Source organism: Condylura cristata, unplaced genomic scaffold (assembly GCF_000260355.1).
Source record: "Condylura cristata isolate star-nosed mole 26May11 unplaced genomic scaffold, ConCri1.0 scaffold00012, whole genome shotgun sequence".
Taxonomy (NCBI): domain Eukaryota; kingdom Metazoa; phylum Chordata; class Mammalia; order Eulipotyphla; family Talpidae; genus Condylura; species Condylura cristata.
In genome coordinates this window covers 27,476,864-27,500,029 of record NW_004567113.1, presented here as the reverse complement: position 1 = coordinate 27,500,029, position 23,166 = coordinate 27,476,864, and positions in this window count along the sequence as shown.

The following is a 23,166-nucleotide window of genomic DNA, read 5'->3' as shown; positions in this document are numbered from 1 at the left end:
CACCCACTCATCTCTGGCCTGTACCCCAGATCTTGTATACATAAATAAATAAATCTTTAACTAGAAAAGACATGAGTAGATTTTCTGAGATTTATTTATTTATGCATACAAGAACAGGGTGTAGACCACAGGTGTGGGGGATGAAAGATTCACCAGAGACAGAGTAAGGAGCAGAATAGATGGATACTGAAATATACTACTGAGGTGAGCAGCGGGTGAGGCAGGAAAGGTCTGCTGTGCCATGTGTGTAACCTCTGTGGCCAGAGATAGAACAGGGTGCTACTGTACCTGGCAATAGCTTGAGAGTACTGAGACTTTAATCTCTGGTAGATATTCTGAATTAACATAAAAGCATATTTACAAAGCAGTCACTTTTTAGACCCCTTCTGGGTCTTGGTCATGGAAAACACTTGCAAGATCCACACTATGATATGTCGTATGACAACCAAATGACAAGTCCCCTTAGTCTCCTAATTGTTTTAACACTGTTATTATTTTTTTATCATATTTAAGAAGATTGTATAACAGAATTAATGAAATTGAGAGGACAAGCAGAAACAATTTGAAGAGCCATAAAAAAAAACTTCAAAAAGAATATATCATCCTGTTTTTATATTTTAAGTATCTCTAAAATGGTGGTGGGGGGGAGAAAAAAAAGTGTTGTCAGAGTCCAAACTGGACTTAAAGGTTATTGCACATGTTATTAGAACTCACATTGTCTGGCCTGGGATAGGTGATAAAATAAAGGTCAAAGTAACACTCTCTCCCCTCCAATTGAAATACCGCACCATTTCCCTTCAGCTGAAGTGAACAGTAAATAGTTCCAAAATGGCTTGGTCTTGAGTTGTTAGCAAAACCTCAAGGTGCCATCTAATTATCAAGTAAAACAAGCAAGTCCCTGGGTGTCAGAGGCTTTGAGTGATCAAGGATAACCACGTCGGATCAGGCATAAAAACTGTCATGGGAGAAACTGCTGGTTTCAATTCAATTTCTGTCTCCCTGTTTTTCTGTAGAAAATAGAAATGTAGCTTGACAAATCACAGCTGACTAGACTATTACACTATTTGGTTTTCCTCACTACTAAATATTGTTATGTAGAGTACTAAGCAATGGAATGATAACCATGAGAGGAACTTACGAGGAGAAAGTTCAGGTCTTACTTCTCAAAGAGCAGCCATACTAAGTTTTCCCTTTGTCATCATCTTTCTTGGAAGGTACAAGTATAACTATGGATAGCTATGAAAAACTGAGGCTCACAAAACTGAAAGCTATGCTATGTGATGACAGACCAACCCACCAAACAAACAAAAACAACCAATGACCCTACGGCCTGTGTCTGTGGTACAATGGCACTATTTGGGGCAGATTATTCTCATGCCACTACATTAGAAAAAAGTCAACTTGCATCTAATTTGAGCCACTTCTATCTTAGGTCTATTTGATAGTAGCATGTGTGTGCAATATCCAAAATAAAGACTAATGAGTTTCTAATAAATATATCCATTATTTCAATAAAAACAACTACTAGCATAGACAACCCTTTTATGTCCAGGAAACTCAGAACACTACTAGAACTTTAAAATACACATTAAGATTATTTTATTATTATTTAGTACTGTGGTAGAGGCAATATGATTTCCCTGTAATTATCTAAGTCTAGGCTGAGACCCACCCTGTAATAAAAGATAGTTGGAAAGAAAGATAAATTGATGACATGTATACTTCCTGTATAAGTGAGAGTAATACAGAGAAACTGAGTAACGACCAGGAGATGGCACAAGGTACTTCTTAAAGAATGCTATCATCCATCAACTAAAGACAAAAGAATTTGGGGAAAGGAGTGGGCAGGCAAAGCACAGTACTTAGGGTATGGTGGTTACACAGGTTTCAGTCTGCTTCTACAATTCATAAGAATTTCTAGAGATTTGACCAGCACCCACTTTTTGAGACAGAGAGGGAGATTCCTTTACAAATGAATTTTTTAAAAATATATAAATGCGGCCCTCCCTGGTGGCGCAGTGGGTTAAAGCACTGCACTCAAAAGCTAAAGCCACTTCTGCATGAGTTCAATTCCCGCCTGCCCCAGAGTTGACCACATGCGCGGCAGACCTCTCCTGACCCTCCCGCTGCTCCCTTCAGCAGTGTACTTCATTGATCTGCCTGTTCTGCTCCTCGCTCTGTCTCTGGTGAATCCTCTCACCCTCCACATCTCTGGCCTGTACCCCAGTTCTGTATTAATAAATAAATAAATCTTTATATATATATACATACATACATATATATATATATATATATAAATGCTGGTGATGGCACACGGGTGATTTGGTGATGGGAAACCCACGGGGATTGCAGTTGAGATGGGGGAAAAATGTACAAAACGATGTAAAAATAAACATAAAATAAAAAAAAAGAAAAAAATATATATAAGTGTATCCCACAGGGATTACAGCTGAGATGAAAAAAGGCACGAAATGATGTAAACATAAACTATTGTATTATTTAAAAAAAAGAAATATACAAATGCAAATACCTCTTATAAAAAGGTAACATCTAGGCTTATAGGGCTTACTTTCACCTGCTGTTTCAGAAAAAAAATCAGATCTTAATAATCTGGCCCTCCCTGTTGGTGCAATGGGTTAAAGCACAGTACTTCTAGCTGGTCTCTTCAGCACAGTTCAATCCCCTGCCAGGATGGTAAGCCACATGGCGCAGCAGACCTCTCCTGTCTGGCCTGCTGCTTCTCTCAGCAGTATACTCTCGGCAGTATACTTTGGGGATCTGCCTGTTCTGCTCCCCACTTTCTGTGGTGAACCCTCTCACCAACTCTGAACCTCTGGCCTGTACCCAGTTCTGTATGCATAAATAAATAAGTCTTAAAAAAATTCTTATGCTAAAGAGACATTTTGTGGAGGCAAATTTTTCTCCAGTTCAATATTATAAGATTCCCCTTCCAATGTGAAATCTTTTCAGTTTTCTAAAATGTAACTATATTTTGAATGCATTAAAAAAAAAAAAGTAGATGAGTATGACATCATTTATAAACTCCTGGAAATGGTTCTCAAATCAGTCATGTGCTTTTCCTTGCCATCTGTATTTAAAAGATGTAACTATATTAGAGACATGCCTCTGGTTTGACTCAAACTATTTTTTAAAAGGTTTATCTGATCAAAAGTCTTTGATCAAGGGAGATTTCTTTTTTGTTGTGTTTTTTCTCCACCTTTAATATTTTACACAAGCCTCTTGAGTTCTAGAGGCTTGAAAAAACATTAAAAATTATTAATTTTTAAAATGTCTTTTTAAACTTCCTTAAAGTAATGCTGTTAGTCCAGTTTACTAGGTGTGAGTCTACTACCCTGCAGTTGCTGACAGTGAAATCCTGTATATGTGCCTCCTTGATCTCAAGGTCATCCTCAGCTATTTGGATCTGTAAGCAATTTATAACATCTGATTTTCTTTGTTTTCCTAATCAATGCCTGCAATCCTTCTCTCGCACACACACATATACATACACAGTAAACATACAGCATTCTATGTATATATGGGATTACTCCATTTTGCCTTAATGTGCCTATGTATATATGGAATTACTCCATTTTGTCTCATGTGAGACTGTGAGAATCTGAAAACTAGGCACAATATTTTTATTCCTTGCAGTTTTGATAGCTCCTAACAAGATAGATTTTGATAACATTTGTTAAATTTAATTTTAATTAGACCAAGACTGTTAAAAACAAAAACAAACAAACCAAACACCACCAAACCATTTTGACCAAATTTTGGAGTGATATTCAAGCAGATGAAACTCACCTTATGTATCAAAAAAGCAGACTTTCAGACACAAAATATATAAATGTACGGCTATTCATATGTGAAGATGCCATTGTCTGCATTGGTTTCCTTGAATTAATTATCAAAAAAAAAAAAAAAAAAGAGTTACTCAGGTGCAGACAAATACTAACCGTGCTAAATAGTGTGTTTTACATACAGTGGAAATTATTTTATATAATAATTCTCGTGTAATTATTTTAACTTTTACTCCTGAACTATAAATATTCCCATAAAAGTATGCTCATAAATTACATACTCTGACATAGCTAGAGTAAGGCAAATTGACATAGTGTAATTTACTGAAACAAAATGTGGATACATCTCAAACATCAAGAAAAGCAGAAAATATAAACAGATGACATCCAACTAAAAAACTATTGCACAAAAGATACTTTACTGAGTGAGAATAAATATTTGTGCACCATTTACCTGACAAGGTAGTGGTATTCAGCATCACTAAAGAATTCATATAGCTCAACAAAAAGAAAAATAATAATCTGATAGAAAATGGGTAGAAGAGTTAAATAGACAGGCACATAAAAAATGTTCATCGTCACATATCATCAATGAAAATCAAACTGCAATGAGATGCCATCATACACTTTTGAGATATTAAAAAGACCACAGGCAAGTATTGATGAGGATGGGAGCAAAAGGAACACCTGAATGTGGTCGGTGGGAATGAAGACTGTTTCATCTCTTACAGAAAATACTGTGAGAATTTCTCAAAACTTAAAAATAGTTCTACCATATGATCTAGCAAGTACACTCCTAGATACCTACTAGAATAATGCAAAAACACAAATAAAATGAAATATAAATGCTACTATGATCACTGTGACACTATATAACAAGTTATTAGAAATACCTATGTGACAATTTGAGTGTATTCAGTAATGTGACCTAATTAAAACAAGGGAATATTAGTCATCTGCACAAAGAGACACACTCTTGACTTTTGTAAAAACATGGATAGTACTGCAGGGGATTATGCTAAGTAAATTAAGTCAAATGAACATGGATTCTCCCTGTTGGTGCAATGGGTTAAAGCTAAACACTAGGGGTCTAGCCTTAGCTGCTCCAGAACAAATTTGATCCTGGGCCAGGGATGTGACCCACATGCACAGCAGACCTCTCCTGGCCAGCCTGCTGCTCCCCTCAGCAGTGTTTTCATCAATCTGCCTGTTTTGCTCCTCACTCTGTCTCTGATGAAGCCTCTCACCACCCCTGCACCCCTGGCCTGTTCCCCAGCCTGTATACATAAATAAATAAATCTTAAAAAAAAAAAAAAAGGTAAATACTGGATGGAGCCAGTTCTGTTTGAAATATAGAGGAAAACAAAGGGACTGATAAACCCAAACCAATACCTAACCCTAGGAATCTGACTGTGGCACAGAGACTAATGGGTTGGGGGAAAGAAGGGGCGAATGCAATGGGGAGGGGGCGCAATGGGCTCTGGTTGAAGACTGTTAGTACCTCAGTGGTTAAATAGCATACAACCAAAAAGTATGATACTATGACTCTAAATCATATACAGTGTTTATTTTTTTAAGGATATATTTATTTATGCATACAAGATCTGGGGTACAGGACATAGATGAGGGGAGTGATACGATTCACCAGAGATAGAGTAGGGAGCAGAACAGGCAGATTAACTGAAACACACTGCTGAAGCAGCAGGAGGGATCTGAGAGGTCTGCTGTGCCATTAGATCACTTCCCTAGCCAAGGATTGAACTTGTGCTGCTTGTGCTGCAGATAGCTTCATAGTGCTGTGCTTTAACCCCTTTCGCCACAGGGGAGGACCCCATATACAGTGTTGTAAACCATCACCTCTACCTTCATTAAGGGAGAAAAAAAAAAAAAAAAGAAGAGCACTTCATATGGAAAATAAACAAGTTTAAGAAAACTGTATTTTTTTCACACATAATTGTGTAAATATAATAAAATGACACTGTATTTTTTGACTTAAGAAGAAACAATGCAATCAATGTACTATTTTAAAGATATGAATGAGGACATTAAGTCGTAGGATGTCTTACTGATTGTACTAAAGTAAATATATACTTAGATCCAGAGTCTCATAGCTTTAAAATTAGTTCTCATTTACTGAGCATATACTATATTCCAAACACCACTAGAAATAGCTTACTTGGTAACTCCCAATACTCCAGGAATACAGTTTACTGTTGTGGTAGTAAAATCACTTAAATCTTAATCCTGGTTCTCCCATATGATAATTGTATAGCACAGAGTAAGTAATTTGCCTTTCACATGTTTCAGTTACTTATATATAAAGTAGGGTACACAATGTTTTAGAACATGCATGATACACTTGGTGTGTCACAAGAAGCATTGAATGGTTAGCTATATTAACTAGATCACAATGATGTTCAAAATAGCAGCTGGGTTTATTATCTACGTATATTATATAAGAACTGAGCCTTAAAAGAGCAGTTAGGTAAAATCACATAAGGTATACATGTTTCAACAGGAAATCCATTTTTGAAAGTGGTCATGACACTCATTCAGTACATGCAGGTTTCATCTATCCAACTGCACTAAGCTTCAGACTACTGTCTAGATGCTCTGGGCATGCATTAACCTACCTGCCTATATGCAGACTAAACAAAGCCCAGCTGCCAGATAAGGGCTAATGACAAAACCAGCAAGTTGTTATACAGATGGCAAAACCCAGGACCCTTAGTTGTCGGTCATGGCTGCAGTGAATCTGCAAATCCACCACAAATGCTGAGGATAGCCTTCCTTTCTCTCAGAAACTGAAATAGCAAGACTACCTTCCCAAATTACACAGATAGCATCCCTGACTTTTAGTATGTAAACCTCCCTATAAAAGACCTGTAGCCTTGCTCTGTGGTAGTAGATTTGAGGATTGCCTCCCACCATGCAATAAGTGCCCTTCAAATATTAAAGTCTTTCCTGATTTAGATAGTCAGCATTCAGTGCATTGTTATCTACTGCCAGCGGAACACTTTCAAACAGGCTTTACAGGGAATTTTTTTTTTTTTGACTTAAAAGATTTTGTTTACAACATTGAGTTGTAATCTCTTATACTCTTGTTCCAAATTATTTGCATTTAAGGTGTCTTTCACTTAAGGTGGCTTGGTCCCCCCAAAGTGATCAAATAGACTTTTTGTAAGACATCCAAAAGAGGCCTTTCCAATATGTCCATTGATATGTGAAACTGTCAATTAACACCTTGGAAGATAAGGAGAAGTCCTTGCCATTCTCCTAGTCCTTTAGCTATTTCCCTAATCAGAAAAGAGATTCTTACACACTAAGCTTTTTCTTTCCCTCCATTTGAAGATGCAGCCACTGCTCTGCATTTAATAATGAGAAGAATACATATTAGAGGGTTGTCATCCAGTGTAGGTTTTTCTGTGAATATGTCCTCTCTAGCTGAAAATCTCATTTTTAGTATGAGAGTAAAAACGATGTCCTTTCTCCCTTCATATGTGAAGTCTTCCTCTTTCCTTGGAACACCAGTATCCCTATTTCATTTCTTCATTTGGGGCTTATACCACTTTCTCTCTATGAATGGGACCCATTTTATCATCATCTTATCATACCTCTGTTTGCACAACTTATTACCTTTTCCTTCACCAACTCATCTGATGCTATTTTGGATATTCATCGAGCCCATAAAAACTCCAGAGTGGGGGAAATTCCTTCGTGTCTTAACACCTGCATTTATGCAGTTAATTGCTTTTGTTTTTATGACAACTTAAACACAACAGTCAAACATAAAATAAATGTGATGCTGGATAGCTGAATTTTTCAAATTGCCCAAAACAATCCTAAGCCAACAAATATTTTCTAATAATTTACTGGAGCAAAAGCTCAAATAATATTTTGTTAGGTTTTATATGGACAAATTTTTTTCTGATATAGGTTACTACTAATAGGGTACTTTTCTTTAGAATAAATATAACTTTAACTGAAATGTTTTTCAATTAAAATCAATTGGTTTACATCTTCTGATTTTTTAACACAAAAATTCAGTAACTATACTTACATCAGCAAAACTGATAGTTTGAAAAAATATTTACTGCTAGAATGTGTTTCAGCAAGCAATTTCTTCTTTTTTTTATTTTGATTACTTTTGCAAAACTATATATGAAACAAAATAAAAAAAAATCAATATACAACACCTGTTAAAATCCTGAAAGGGAATAGAATAAGTGGTCCCACAATGCACCACTTGTCATGTGGATTGTTTTGAGCTGACGAATTCAAGACAACAGATTCAAGGAAAACCTCTGTCTTCTCCCTTAACTCTATAAAATATTTTAATAGAGGACTGGCCCAGAAAGAGAAATACTATCAGAAATTACTTTTTAATCTGAAAGACCTATCTGTACAATGGGCAGAAACTTAATTACAAAAAAACAAACAAACAAACAAACAAAAAACAAATAAAAATCTGCTCTTCTGATTGCTCTATGAATTACCCTTATTATTTCCTTATCTCTGCTCAGTATATTCATTTCAATTGCCTAACTTGCCTTCCTCCTTAGTATGTTGAATGTCTTCAATTAAACTTGTCCTATTAATCTGTCTTAATTATTAGAGCAGTCTAAGAACATAGAAGGGAAGACCAAAAAAAAAAAAAAAAGTCCTCTCCTAAAATCAAGTATTTAAAAATAAAGATTTGAGTCATTGCACTAAAAAGCATAACCCTGGACATCAAAATCCCATCTTAGAAGACATAGAGAGTTTAATTACTCATCAGTGGGTGTTCCATTTATCAGTACGGCTTATTCTTGAACTAATGTTGTCCTGAGGGTTATTCTGTTTTTCTATTATTCCTTCTGAATGGACAGGAAAGATCAGAGATGTGTTCCACAATAGAGAGGCGGGGAACATTTCAATGTATAAGTAAACCCCATGGGAAAGAGGAGCACTGGGAAGCTTGTCATGACTGGTGCCCCTCTGAAGGGCAAGTCCATCACTGACTTTCCTGTTCCTAACACTTATGTGCAGACAAGGTCCATCGTGCCAGCACTGACTGTCTTAATACCAGTGCAGCAAGTGTTTCTCTTAAGTACCTCTGTAAGAACAACTCATTTCAAAAGGTCAAATAGGTTTCTGAAATAATTTTTCAATATTTTCTTCTCAGCATTCCACTTTTGGAATTTTGATCTTTGGAGACCAGGGTCTTTGGAATTTCAAGTTGTCTAGATTTTAACTTTCAGCATTTGGGTACTCAGGAGTGTGTCTTTCAGAATTAAGCTCTGCACTGGACCTCCCTGGTAGCCTAAGGATTCAGTCTTAGAGCTACCACTGCAAAGACCCACTGCATAGACTCAGGCTATGACCTGAGCTCATTACCGGGACAGGGAGCTAAAACATCAGGCACAGCAGTGGACCTCTCCTATTTCACCCACTGTCCTTAGCAGTCAAGTACAGTAGTACTATCTGTTCTATTTCCCACCATGTCTCTGATGAATCCTCTCAACTCTGCACCTCTGGTCTATATCCCAGTTCTTTTATGTAAAAATAAATAAATCTTAAAAAAAAAAAAAACTGCATCAAACAAAAAAAAAAAACAGTGTGCGATTTCTTTATATCAATGTGGCATTTATTGCTATATCTTGGTGATTGTTAGATAAAAGATGCCATGAATTATTAGTACAAAGTGTAAGTAATAGACTGTTGGTGCAATTTTATGTGTTGAAGACATTTTATGAAGCTCTGCAATTTTATTTGAATATAACTGTATCAAACAAAAAGCATTATCTAAAGACACAGTTTAATGGCAAAATCAAGAGTACAATTATCAATTATCAGATTGTACTTCTTTTTTTTGAGCATCACCAGGAATTATGAATACTCTCCAGGATGCTATCATACGTAAAATGAGGAGGTGATAAACTATAGCTTCTCAAGCTTTTTTTTTTTTTTGCCTTTTATACTTTTGGAGCAACATATGGTCATGTTAGAGTAATATAATACACATTACAAATCAAAACAAAAATGTACTATCTTTTTCTCAAATTTATTTTAATTTTCATCAAAAAATGCAAAACAATTTTTCATTTAAAATAGGATTTTAATGTCATCTAAAGTACATTAATAATAACATTAATTGTCCCTCTATCTGAGCTCAAATATATAAAAAACAAATTATATATTTAAAATAAAATATTTTATGCATATGGTTAGCCTGAAATTTGTATATATCCCCTTTAATAATATTTGAGAGATGAGAAATTAGAGTAATGATATTTTAAATCATGTATAACAAACATACCATTGGCATATATTTAAATGTTTAAATTGATTATTGAATACATCCTAACTCTATTATTTGAAAATATAGTCCTATAGAGGATCAGCATCATATAAAATGCTTTGTTTTTCAAGATTTATAATGTCTATTTTATACCAAAGTACTTAAAAATTAGGAAGTTAAACATATTTATGGAAAACTTAAAGAATTATACATTTGGATCCTAAGATCCATTTAGATCTTTGGAACAAAATATACTGGGAAGCCATCTAGATGTTATCCATTATAAATTATTCTGGCATTCAAGATCAATATATATTTTTTCTCATTTCTTATGCAATTGTATTCCTTCTTTCTCTTTAGTAAACTTCCTTTAAACACCCATTTAGTTTAACCTGATTGTTACGTCATGCACCTGTCATTTTGTGTCAGGATGAATAATGATCCCCAAATCTTGTGGATTAAATTCCTAATCACTGGAAACTCTGTATTTTACCTTATAGGTAAACCTTTTCTTTGTAGTTGTGATTACATTATGGATCTTGAGATAGAGAGGTTACCCTCCATTTTCTGGTAGGACCTGATGGCTATCATGAGACTGGTATGATTCAGCCACAAAAAGGCATGTGACATTGCAAGATACAAGAGGTAAGAAGTGGTTTGCATTCTAGATAGTCAAGAGGGAGAGAAGCCTTGCTGAATCATTTTCATTCAGAAATACTAGCTTTGGACTTCACACATCTGGTGAGGTATGACCATCTACCCCCTAATCATATGCATTGTTCTAAAACAATGCTACCTCAATAAAGAAATAAAAAAAATAAAAAGCTAGTTAGTTCTTAGTTCATAGTATGCTGTTCGTTCAAATGATTTTACTGAATGCTTATTCAGCTTATGTCCATTGTTCCCTTAGAGTTTATGCTTCTTATGTAATATATTCTCTCTCTATATATATATCACATTCAAAGTATTGCATCTCAGGCAAAAGAGATTTAGCTTTGCACTATTTTTCCTCCATTGTCTTCTCTCTCCACATAACATTTTTGTCATCATTGTGAAATTCTCATTTGTCTTATCCTTTAATCTTCTATTTAGATTTGATGTTTTTTTTTTGATGAAAAAATCATTTTATTGGTTTTCCAATGCAACATTGCAGTCCAAATTTTCAACGCTGGCAATCTTTTCAGTGATTAAGAGGTTATGCATATTCAAGAGAATACAAATTTGGAAGGGTACCTACTCTATTTTGATTGCCAACATATAGCTGGCATTTATTTAGAAACTCTCTGAAACTGTGGCCACATAGCAATATTATTTGTAAGTGAACTGTGGGCTTTATTCCCAATTGGCTCTTTTGTGTACAAAGACATGAAGAGAAACAAAAGGATCATTTTTAGCAAGATCCCAAACACATGTTGTTACTGGTTAGACCAGGAAGAAATTAGTCATCCTGACTACTTTGAAACCTCAGTTTCTAAGATAAATAGACTGAAGCAGAGTAAATGAGGGTGTTTGTGAAGTACCATGATTGCCGACAAAGAAAACTATTGTTGTTGCAAGGGGGTGAGGGGGAAGTCACTAATTAGTTGGATCTTTGAGAGAGAACAGAATGCTGTGAATAGATTTAATAACTCCCGTAGGCCATTTGGTCAGAAAGAAGAAAAAAAAAATTGATTTGAGTGATTGACATAACTTTCACAAGAGACAAAAAGTAATCTCTAGATATTTTATAGAAAATTTATTTTGGCAGATTTTTTTACAACCTGATAGTGAGTTTGTCATCACAGAGATATACCCATAGTATATTAACACACACATAAATACCTAACCCACACAACACATGCACACACACATATACATACACACACAAGCAATATGCAGCTTATACTATTGTATGCGACTTAAAAATTGCTTTTAATATGTAGGGGCAAAGGGCTACCTTTCTCTTCCTTAATTTCCCCCTCACTCACTTTTGTTTGAGGAATACATAGTATCATGAATATAATGGAAAGGAAGGATACATTGAAAATAAATCCTGGGTAGGTATGGAGCATACAAATAAGTCTGCAGAAAGAGTCTCACTTCTTCAGATTTTGCTTTTTACTTAGAGAAAATGATATGAATGGCAGCCAAGTGGTAAACAAGAAAAATCAAAGATTTAAAAAGAAATATTTTCAAGTACCAATGCTATACATGCTGCAAAATTAATATTTCTTTCACAAAACTTATCTTTCACCTCCCTACTGAAATCCTTCTCCCCTATTTTGTCAGGTTTTTAGAATTTCTCATCTATTCTTTTCCATTTCTGAATCATTTGCAATTTTCTGCTACAATAGCTTTATCCTCATCTTAAAAAGTAAAATACATTTACTGAAATTTTTATAGATAAGTGTACACTAGAACTATTGATTTAAAATTCATTATGTGGTGACCAGAAAAGATAATTTTGCACAGTATGGTGTTCTGACCTCAGGAATGAATTTCCTCTGATTAGTCTCTATCATTTTCTAGTCGTTTTCACTATTGCTTCCAATACATATCTGGTTTATTTGGTTCAGAAATTTGGTAGTTCCGATTGTCAACACCTGACCCACCTCCTAAACTCTTGTAAATAAGCACCTCACCCACCAGCCTGCACAGGTCATTAGTTATGCTTCCTGGCACACACTGGTTCTTTCCTTTAGAAATGTGCTGCTTTTGCTAAGCTGAAGTGTGTTATCTCTCCTATTTCAGACCCTTTGCTTCTGTATATCAAGGCCTGAAATTCATCTTATCAGTGAAGTTAACAAGGAAGTAGAAAAACAGTTTAAATAGTCAAGGCAACACAATTTTCATTTTTAAATGAAATGCATGAGGTTGGCTGACTGGTCAGAAAAACTTAGAATATCTTTCTTTACTCATGTTACCACAAGTAAGATATCTCCTGAAAAATTTGGCATGTGTAGGTATATCAAATTGGAAAAGAACTTTGCTTGGAGGTTTAGATGAAGTATGGGATTAATCCTTATCCTTAAAACTATGTTAATATTTCTAAAAATTGTGAGTAAAGTCTGAAGCAACAAAGGAGACAGGATTTTAAGCAGCCACTATTTTTTTGTTGTTGTTGTTGATTTTGGTGATTTAGGCTGACGTTGAGAAACCTCTCCTGGCACAATTGATCATTTCTATAGTTTTTTGGTGAACCTCATGTATTTATAGAAACTGAGAGTCTGAGGTCTAAAAAGACCAAAATACCCTTCTGTCCCAAGATTTCAAAAATATCTGTAAATTCACTTCCCTTACGTGTGTGAGTCTTTGTTACTGCAAAGTACAATACTGATGACTTTTAGGCTAGCTGTTCCTTGTTTACACGCAATATATGAAATATAAATTGAGTCAAAAGTTTTGATTTAGTTCCCTCTACAACTTCTCTAGATCCTACAACCTCCCCAGGTGAGGAGAGAGTAGAAGGAGGCAGGAGAAGCCAGGATGGGTGATTTACCAGTGCCAATCAATGTAACTCAAGGGCAGACAGAAAAGACATTTTCAGTGAGCTGCATTTCATTCTAAATTCCTGTAACCGATACCCCTTCCAGGGTTTCAGTTTTCAACTGCTCATCTTTCTGGACAGTCTTAATTTTTCAAATACCCCTAAGTCATCTCTGCATAATTCAGACCAAGCCCTCAGTTCTAGCAGGTCTCATCCTTCCTTGTATATAGTTATTTCTTGGTGGACAGATCTATGTTATAAATTCTAAATTCTACTTTTTTTTTTTTTTTTTTTTTGTTACACATACGAGAACTGGGGTAGAGGCCGGCGGTACAGAGGGTGAGAGGATTCATTCACCAGACTTGGGAGCAGAACAGGAAGATCAATGAAGTACACTGCTGAGGGGAGCAGTGGGTGAAATAGAAGTCCGCTGTGTCATGTGGGTCAGCTCCTTGGCCAGAGATTGAACTTGTGCTGCAGTGGCTGCAGACAGCTTCATAGTGCTGCACTTTAACCTTTTGTACAACCAAGAAGGGCCTGAAATTCTTATTTGTTAACCAAGTTTCATTTTTGATGATATGAAGAGTTTTGTTCTCAGGACATCTAAACAATCTAGGTATCCAGAGAATATATTATTCCTACAAAAAACTGTTGTTATATTATTATTATTGCTGTTGATACTGTTTTGTTATTGTACAAAATGTTTGATGAGAGGAAAAGGAAGTAGAATCGAAGCTAAATGGAACTAAACTGTCTGTGGAGATTTTAATATTAGTTTTTCTAATTAATAAATATTAATTAATTTCACTAAAGCTTAGAGTTTTCACTATATATATTTTTTTACTTCTTTACTTAAGTTTAATCCTAGTATTTTATTTTTTTATTCTAGTGTACAGTATAAAATATATATTTTTTGCAGGTCTTTCATAGTTAGTATATACAAATAACTAAATTTTGTATAATTTGTATTGTTCACCTTTACTGAATTTTCTTTTATGGGTCCAGCAATTTTTGCTTAAATCTTTAGTATTTTCAACATATAAGTTCATTCATTCTTTTTAATATAACATTTCACATTTCTTGATTTACTTAGGCTTATGTATATGTAAATACAGACACATTTACTTTTATTTCTCTTATTTGAATACCTCTTACTTCTTTCATTTGGCTCCAGTAAGGATATTCTGTATTATGCTGAATGGTATCATGTGCCTGATCTAAAAGGAAATACATTTTTTTTTTTTAATCTTTCACCCTTCAATATGAGGCATGTTCCTTCTATACACAGTATGTTAGTTTTATATTAAGAAAGGATGCTGTGGCCCTCCCTGGTGGTACAGCAGGTTAAAGCACAGCACTAAGAAGCTAAAGTTACTTCAGCATGAGTTCAATCACCGCCTGTCCTGGAGGTGATCCACATGAGGTGGCAGACCTCTCCTGACCCACCTGCTGCTCCCATAAAGTATGCTTCAAATGTCAGCCTGTTCTGCTCTCTGTCTCTGGTGAATCCTCTCACTGCTCCTGCACCTCTGGCCTGTACCCCAGTTCTGTATGCATAAATAAATCTTTTTTTTTAAAGGATGCTGTATTCTGTTAAATGATTTTTCTGTATCTATCAAGGGGATCATTTAATTTTTACATTTCATCTTACTAATGTGGCACATCATATTTATTTATATATTTTATAAACTTTTTTTCTTGTATTTTCTTAGAAGAAACTTTTTTTTTAAAGATTTAGTTATTCGTACAGAATTGGGGTACAGGCCAGAGATGCGGATGGTGAGAGGCTTCACCAGAGACAGAGTGGGGAGCAGAATAGGCAGATCGATGAAGTACACTGCTGAGGGAAGCAGCCAGCGGGTCAGGAGAGGTCTGCCACGCCATGTTGTCACCTCCAGGGCAGGCGGGGATCGAACTCATGCGGAAGTGGCTTTAGCTTCTCAGTGCTGTGCTTTAACCCGCTGCACTACCACGGAGGGCCCAGAAGAAACTTTTTAATATAAATCACCTATTAGTAAATTTCAAGAATTTCAAATATGCCCTTACTGTTCTGTCAAGTTAACTAGTTTCCATGTTCTTTTGCTCTCTTCTCATTATACTACAGTTACCATCCTGTGGATACATGTTTCATTTATGTGCCTGTAGTAAGTGAGTTGTTCTCAAATATCTCCTACATTTCCTACACTTCTCTTAACACTAGAGATATTTATTAAGTCCAGTATGGATTTTATACATTTCTATGACTCCTTTTACCCTGTTTAACTCTGCTTAAAATAATTAAATTTCTCCCCATCGCCTGCCATTTATGATTTAGACTCCTTGGTGTACTTCACAAAGTTGTTGATAATCTCAGTCTTTTTAAGACTATTTCAATCACATCTTTCTCCTTTTATCTGTATAATAGAACATATCGGAATAGTCAAATTCAAAATACTTGTCTCTTCCCTTCATGTTTTGTTTTGTCTTGCTATGAAGGTTTTATGTTCCATTTTCTGGCTAACTCCAATGTATCCTTGAAGTTATATTAAACTCCTAGTGGGGAGTTTTTGTTTGTTTGTTTGTTTGTTTAACTTTTTTGATTTCAATCAAAATTTCTTCCTATGGCTTCTCATCACTCTCCTGAATGTCACCATGAGTATAAAAATGATAGCATAATGATCAATATTCCTTCCCGAATCACACTCACCTCTGTACCCTTAGAAGCAAGCACAGTGCCAGGATGTCAATAATGTGTTGAATGAATGAAGAAATGAATATATGGGCTTTGTGGACTTGCACTTACATAAGGCCCTTACTGTTCTGTCAAGTTAACTAGTTTCCATGTTCTTTTGCTCTCTCTTCTCATTATACTACAGTTACCATCCTGTGGATACATGTTTCATTTATGTGCCTGTTGTCCCTAGCAGATTTCTGAAGTTCACCCTCAGTGCTCCTTAGCATCTGCTAGCTTCCCTTCAGCTCCTAGTTTAAATAATGTTCCATATGCATTCTTCAAGGTTTATTGATTCTGCTCTCTAGAGAATGCCTTATACTTCAAGTGAAGAATTTGAAAATATGGGGATCATTAAAATAAATTCCTTCTTTTTGGCCAAAGTTCAGTTATTGCACTGTAGCTGTTTGCAGACTTCAGCCTGGAAGCAAAGTTGTATAATACAAGAAACTGAATGCAAGCATCTCAACAGAAAAAAAAAAAAAGAAAGAAAGAAAAAGAAAATAAAAAAAAGAAATTTCCTGGGTCTTAATTTTAATCAGTTTATTTGCAGCAAGAGAACTGTGTTTGAAGTCAATGAATAAAATTCAAATACACCTGCATTCAGTACTGCAACGAAAAGAAGTTATTAAAAAAAAAAAAAGGTAAATTAGAGATGAAACAAATTTAAAGTATAAGGGCTACTGATTTTTGCAAAAGTAGATTTTGCAGTACCTTAAAGACATGTAAATATGTCTTCAAAAGTTTTATCTCTAGTTCAGAATTTTACCCTGTGCAATTTAAAAAAAAATTGGAAAATATACATGTGATTGCCCCATAAGTACCCCAGTCTCCGCATGCTTAAAAATTGAGTGTTAACATTTTCTGCAAATGTATCTTTATTATTGGAACCTTCATCACCTGAAGACACCCCATATAAATAACCTCCTTCTCTGTGTCATATACTACATGCTTTTGTCATCAAATTTGACCATTTTGGCAGTTCTGCAGTGAATTTTTATACTCACACTTATAGATTTTGTGATACTCTCATTTTTACCTAAGCAACTGAAAATGCTTCTATTCTCCTATTTCTTAAAGTCAAATACTAAAAAAAATCACTTTTATTTTATATTATTTCCTTAATTATATCTAATATTTCAGTGATTTCTAGAGGTCCCAATGCCAAAATGTATATCTAATTTGAGCACATTTACTTAGTGATGTTAATAAAACACCAAATCATCATTCTGATTCTGTCTCATTAACTATTATAATAGCTTCCAAATTGGTCACCTTATCTTTATTCCTAACCCACCACTTTGTACACCAATGTGAACCACTGCATAAAGGATAAATACAATTATAATTCCTGTTATATGTAAGCAATTAGCTCTAAAATCTCTCACTACACATGTTCAAGTGCTTGAGAAAATACATATACAATTTCTTAAATTATCTAGCTGAAATTTGAAAAGTAAGCAAATATTGAAAGGCCAAAACTTTAAGAATGGGCATGAAACTAGAGAAGTAAACTCAACACATGGGGAATTTATCAATCCTTCCAGCCAAGAGGCTTATTTTTAAAGTTTTGGATGTATGGAAGCCACATCTTGGACCTACACAGAAAACAGAGAATTAAGAGAAGCTGGCATAAATATAAAATTCTCAATGATGCCATCTTTTATAATAGATCATATGATAGAATAAACATCATCTATCACATGAAATGATAAGGACGCATCTTTGTCTCATTCTGTGCTTTACTTAGAATATTACAGTTGCTCATGGAAATCATAAGCACATATACTGCTGGTTTGGGATCTAAATTTAAAACAGTTTCACAAGCAATGCAGTTTATATGATTGCCAAGTTGACTCCCTGGCGTATATAGGAGAGAACTGTAAATCTCTACTGAAAGGATTGAGACACTCTAGATAAAATGGAAGATATTTCTTACCAGAACATGGCTGCCTCACTGAGACTTGTCACTAAAAAAGAAAAAAAATGAACCACTGGGGAGGGAGGAGGGGGGAAATACAAATCAATGATGCACCAAACATGAAAAAGTAGAAAAAACACAAAGCATAAAAACTATGAAAACTTTGTATAATTAATATATTATTTCTATGAATGGGCACTGTTTCATAAAGTTTTTCACCATAGTTAACACTTAATTCTTATAAGAATGCATGCAGAGGCCCTCCCTGGAGGCGGAGCGGGTTGGAGCACAGCACTGAGAAGCTTAAGCTACTTCCGCATGAGTTCCATCCCTGCCTGCCCTGGAGGAGATCCACAAGGTGATGCAGATCTCTCCTGACCCGCCTGCTGCTCCCCTCAGCGGTGTGCTTCGTCGATCTGCCTGTTCTGCTCCCTGCTCTGTCCCTGGTGAATCCTCACCTCCCCCCCATCTCTGGCCTGTACCCCAGTTCTGTGTGAATAAATAAATAAATCGTAAAAAAAAAAAAAAAGAATGCATGCAGAAATTGGTGATATTCCCTTTTCCATATGAGAAAACTGAAGTAAATTAGAGTATTTTTCCTAACTTAGTATGTGTACTATAAACTCAACAATTCACAGCATAGTTCACTAGATTTCTATAAGAAAATGCATTTATTCTGCTGGACATTTAACATCAAGATTCTTTGTTGTTTTTTGTTTGTTTGTTTGTTTGTTTTTGTTTTTTCCTTACAAGGTATAAACCTCCATTTCTTGTAATTACTTTTTAAATAAGAAACAATCCCATTATTTGTTCAATGTTCATGTTAACTACAATATCAAAGAAACAACACAAAAAATACTTATAGTACATTTATATCAGAAGAACAATAGCTTGCAGGGCCCTCCCTTGTAGTATAGCGGGTTGGGGCCGCACTGCAAAGTTAAGACAAGCTGTGACCACTACAGTGTGGGTTCAATCGTCACCCTGAGGTGACCCCTACAGTGTGGGTTCAATCCTCGCTCACGTGGTGCAGCAGAACTCTGCCTGTTGCTCCCCTCAGCAGCGTACTTCGTGGATTTGGCTGTCCTGCTCTCCACTCTGTCTCTCGTGAATCCTCTCACTGCCCCTGCACATCTGGTCTGAACCAATTTCTGTATGCATCGATAAATACAATTAAAAAAAAAAGAAAAAAATAAAAAGTAATTGAGCACTAAGTCATAGATACGTAGTAGTTGTCGTAGGTCACTTTTCCTCCTCGAGAACATATCCCTTCAAATATATGTCTAAGCTAATTGAAGCTTTCTTCACATAGAAGTGAAATCCATGGTGTGTCTTAACACCATTTTAAACTTCTATATTAAGTGCTTGATTGTGATTTTTATTTCATTTAGTCCACTTTGTGTAAAATGGTGGTAAACATTTTTAGGTCCCATTAGTGTGTTATTTTCACATATCTAAAATAGCCTTAGCAAGATATTTATTTATTTATGTTTATTATCAGAAAAAAAAATTGGGTAGAATGAGTGATATTTTAAAAGCATTGGGTGATTCAGTAGCTTAGGTAAAATCATAATACACCAGGCGAGTAGTGTCAGAACAGTTTCCACATGGCTTTTATGTGAAAAATGAGAATATTATGATTTAGAATTGTAAAGGTGAATGAAACAAGTCATATTAATCACTTAGAATAATTTATGGCTCCTCACCTTCAAAGTTATAAAATCTTTAGCTTTCTTAGCTAAAAAAAATACCCTATGGCAATGTTTTGTAGTTGATATCCATTGATTTATGCTTTTGAATTGTCGCAGGTGCAAATTTATTGATTTATAATAATATGTTTATTGCATAATTATTTATGGACTATGACTTAGTACAACTGAATCTATCCTATATGTGATTTTGTTTAGATCTGCATGTATTCTCAGCAAACATTAACCACTTTGCACATTTTTAAACATTCTTTTGTTTATCTTGCATTTAAAATTATATGGTATTTGTAATTATAAAGTCTTAATATACTAGTACATTTTTTCACTATCAGAAAAGGTAACATTGGGTAAAATTTAATACCCTAAATCATGAAGATATTTGCACATGTCATACTACTGTTCTCTAACTGATGGTTTCTAATAATCTTATTAATGTGTAGCCAGCTTAGGAAGTTATTCAAAGAACTATTGCCTGAGATAAGAGGCCATCCGATACAAAACTTAAATATATATATATATATATATATATATAAATTTTACAATAAAAATCATAGAACGTATACTTGGTGAGCTATTACAAGACCTGAAGCAAATAATTATTCATCAATGCCTGTAGTCTGTTATTGATTAATTGCCATTCAGCTAATTATTGTTCAGTTATGCATATCTTTAGATAAATATAATACATTTATTTTGCAATTTCTGACATCAGGTTTTAATGATCTGAAATCTGCTTGGTTAAACTTCTTTGTCTTTCCTGCCTATGTTTTGATTGTTCTTTCTTTTCCCTTGTTTCCTAGGCTGCCTAAGCTGCTGCCCAGCTTCCCCCTCCCTCCCTATGACTGTTCAGAGCAGTGACAGGGGTCCGTGTATAATAGGTAATATGTTTACATGGCTACTTTGTCCATTAGATGTTTCACTTTTTAATGGCTCTGACTGTTATGAAACCTATTTTATTTGACACAATAAATATTTACAAGAGAGTGAATTAGTTAATTTCACTGACCTCCTTAAGAACAGAGTTGATATAACCATAGTTCTGAATCTTTGTTGTCTATCAATGGAACATATAGATATTTCATTTTCTGTCATTCAACATAATAACCATTAGAACTCACTAAATAGAATTTTGGTATGATTTTTAACACTTTTAATATCGTGTATTTGGATTAAAACTGTGATATGCATAATAGCATTTATAAAATATTTGATTAATGATGATGCCATATTTATCATTATTATTATTATTGTTGCAATGATAATAGAACTCTAAGAAAATCTAAGTCTATCATATATATCTCTGATTGATTTATAAACACTAAAAAATGTGTTGCATGGATTTAACATATTTTAAGGTACTATCTATGTTTTCTAAAAATACAGATTTTGTTTACTTCTGCATACATTTATGAACTGAAAATAATATCTGAAGAGTCAATAATTAATAGCATCTCCCTACAACAGTATTTTCTTAGGAGTACATCATGCATAAAAGAGAGTCTTAGTGTTTTCTGTGAGATATTTAACTCTATGAAGCCCTGAGGATACATTTAACAACAGAGTATTAAGAAGAAAATATTTCCCTTTTGGGAAAGGGGATGTTCCAGTGATATAATGTGCAATAAGGCATTGAGCTACTAATCTTGGAGGTCTGTGGGTAATGAGGAGATAAACATAAATAAAATATTTGGGAACAGTTTGCTCAATGTTAGTGCTAACAGCACAGTAATCTGAACCTTAAGCCATGAGATAGCATGGCAACAAGCCTCACTAGAGGACTTTCTCAGTTACATATCAGTCAGCCATGGACACTGAATTAATAAGTAATCAGACACCAACAGATGGGAAACATCATTGATTGGTACTTTGCTTTAAATATATATATAAAACAGTTGGTTTCTAATAGTGAATTCTGAGCTGAAATTAATATGCAAAGTAAAATAGTGTACATGCTGTGTCTTCTTGCACACATGACACTGTCATTATGAAAAGATAGACGAGTGGCAGAATTCTGTTATAGAATCTAATGTCTAATTATAATTGGCACTGTAGCTTCTGTGAATCCTGTCACAGTACAATAGACAAAAGATGAAATTCTAGGACATTTAAACACTCCGGGTTGGAAGGCCTTTTTAGTCAGGGAAATGTTATAGTTCCAGACAACTAAAATACACCATCATCAATACTATTTACTTAAGTTTACATTTGAGAGAATTTAAGCTTAGCAAATAAAGCCTTAAAACGTATAACTATTAATTGCATATATTTGTTTCATATCTGTATTGTTTTTTTATTTTCTTTTTTACCACATCTTCATTTCTGCCACCCACGCTCACTATTCATAATCATCTGATTAATTAATGGGACTTATATTCTTTCCATCTTCCTGTTTACCATCTTGATTCTTGTCTCATTTGTGAAAGATGGGTTAGATAACTCTTAGCTTCATGTCTGTATTTCAGTCATAGTACTATTACTATTTTCATATAATAAACAACCACAGAGTATATAAGCTCTTTGTTCCAAATTATTTCCATATTCACAAGCAGATGTAAGTCTTGAACCAGTCTATGTCACTTAAGATCTTGATCTTGATCTTTGCTATAATGTATTTAGTGAAATTCCACTCATCCTTCATTCATACATAAAATGCCAGTTATTTGCCTCCTATCCTTAAGGATCATTATGCTCTGTTCTCCTTCATGAGCACAAAACTAACCCAAAGATATATACCCAATTATTAAGGAGACTAGACATCCTTCACATTTTTAAATCCACTATTTTTTTTTTATTTAAGTAATCTTGGTTTAAAAAACTGCATGATTGAGAGACATTGGGACACACATTTTCAGTTGTATGCTACTATACCACACCCATCACCTGGTGCCATGATCACCCAACACAGTGCATTAGAACTCTTTCCAACCTCATTCCACCACTTTAGTAACAGCTCTGATATCAGCATTCTAAGGCTTGTTTTAATTTATTTTTGTCATTCCTTTGCACATATGAATGATCATGGAACATCTGACTTACTCCTGACCTATTTCACTTAACATAATCTCTTCCGTTTCCATCCATGGTTATTACAAAGTATACACACACAGACACATACACACACAGAGACATATACACGTAAATCTTCTTTATCTATTCATCAGCCAGTAGACACTTAGGTTATTTGTATAATGTGACTCTTGTCAATATTTCTATAAAGAACATAGGGATGCGTATATTACACTTTTTTTTTTTTTTGAATCTTCAGTTAGATACTCTA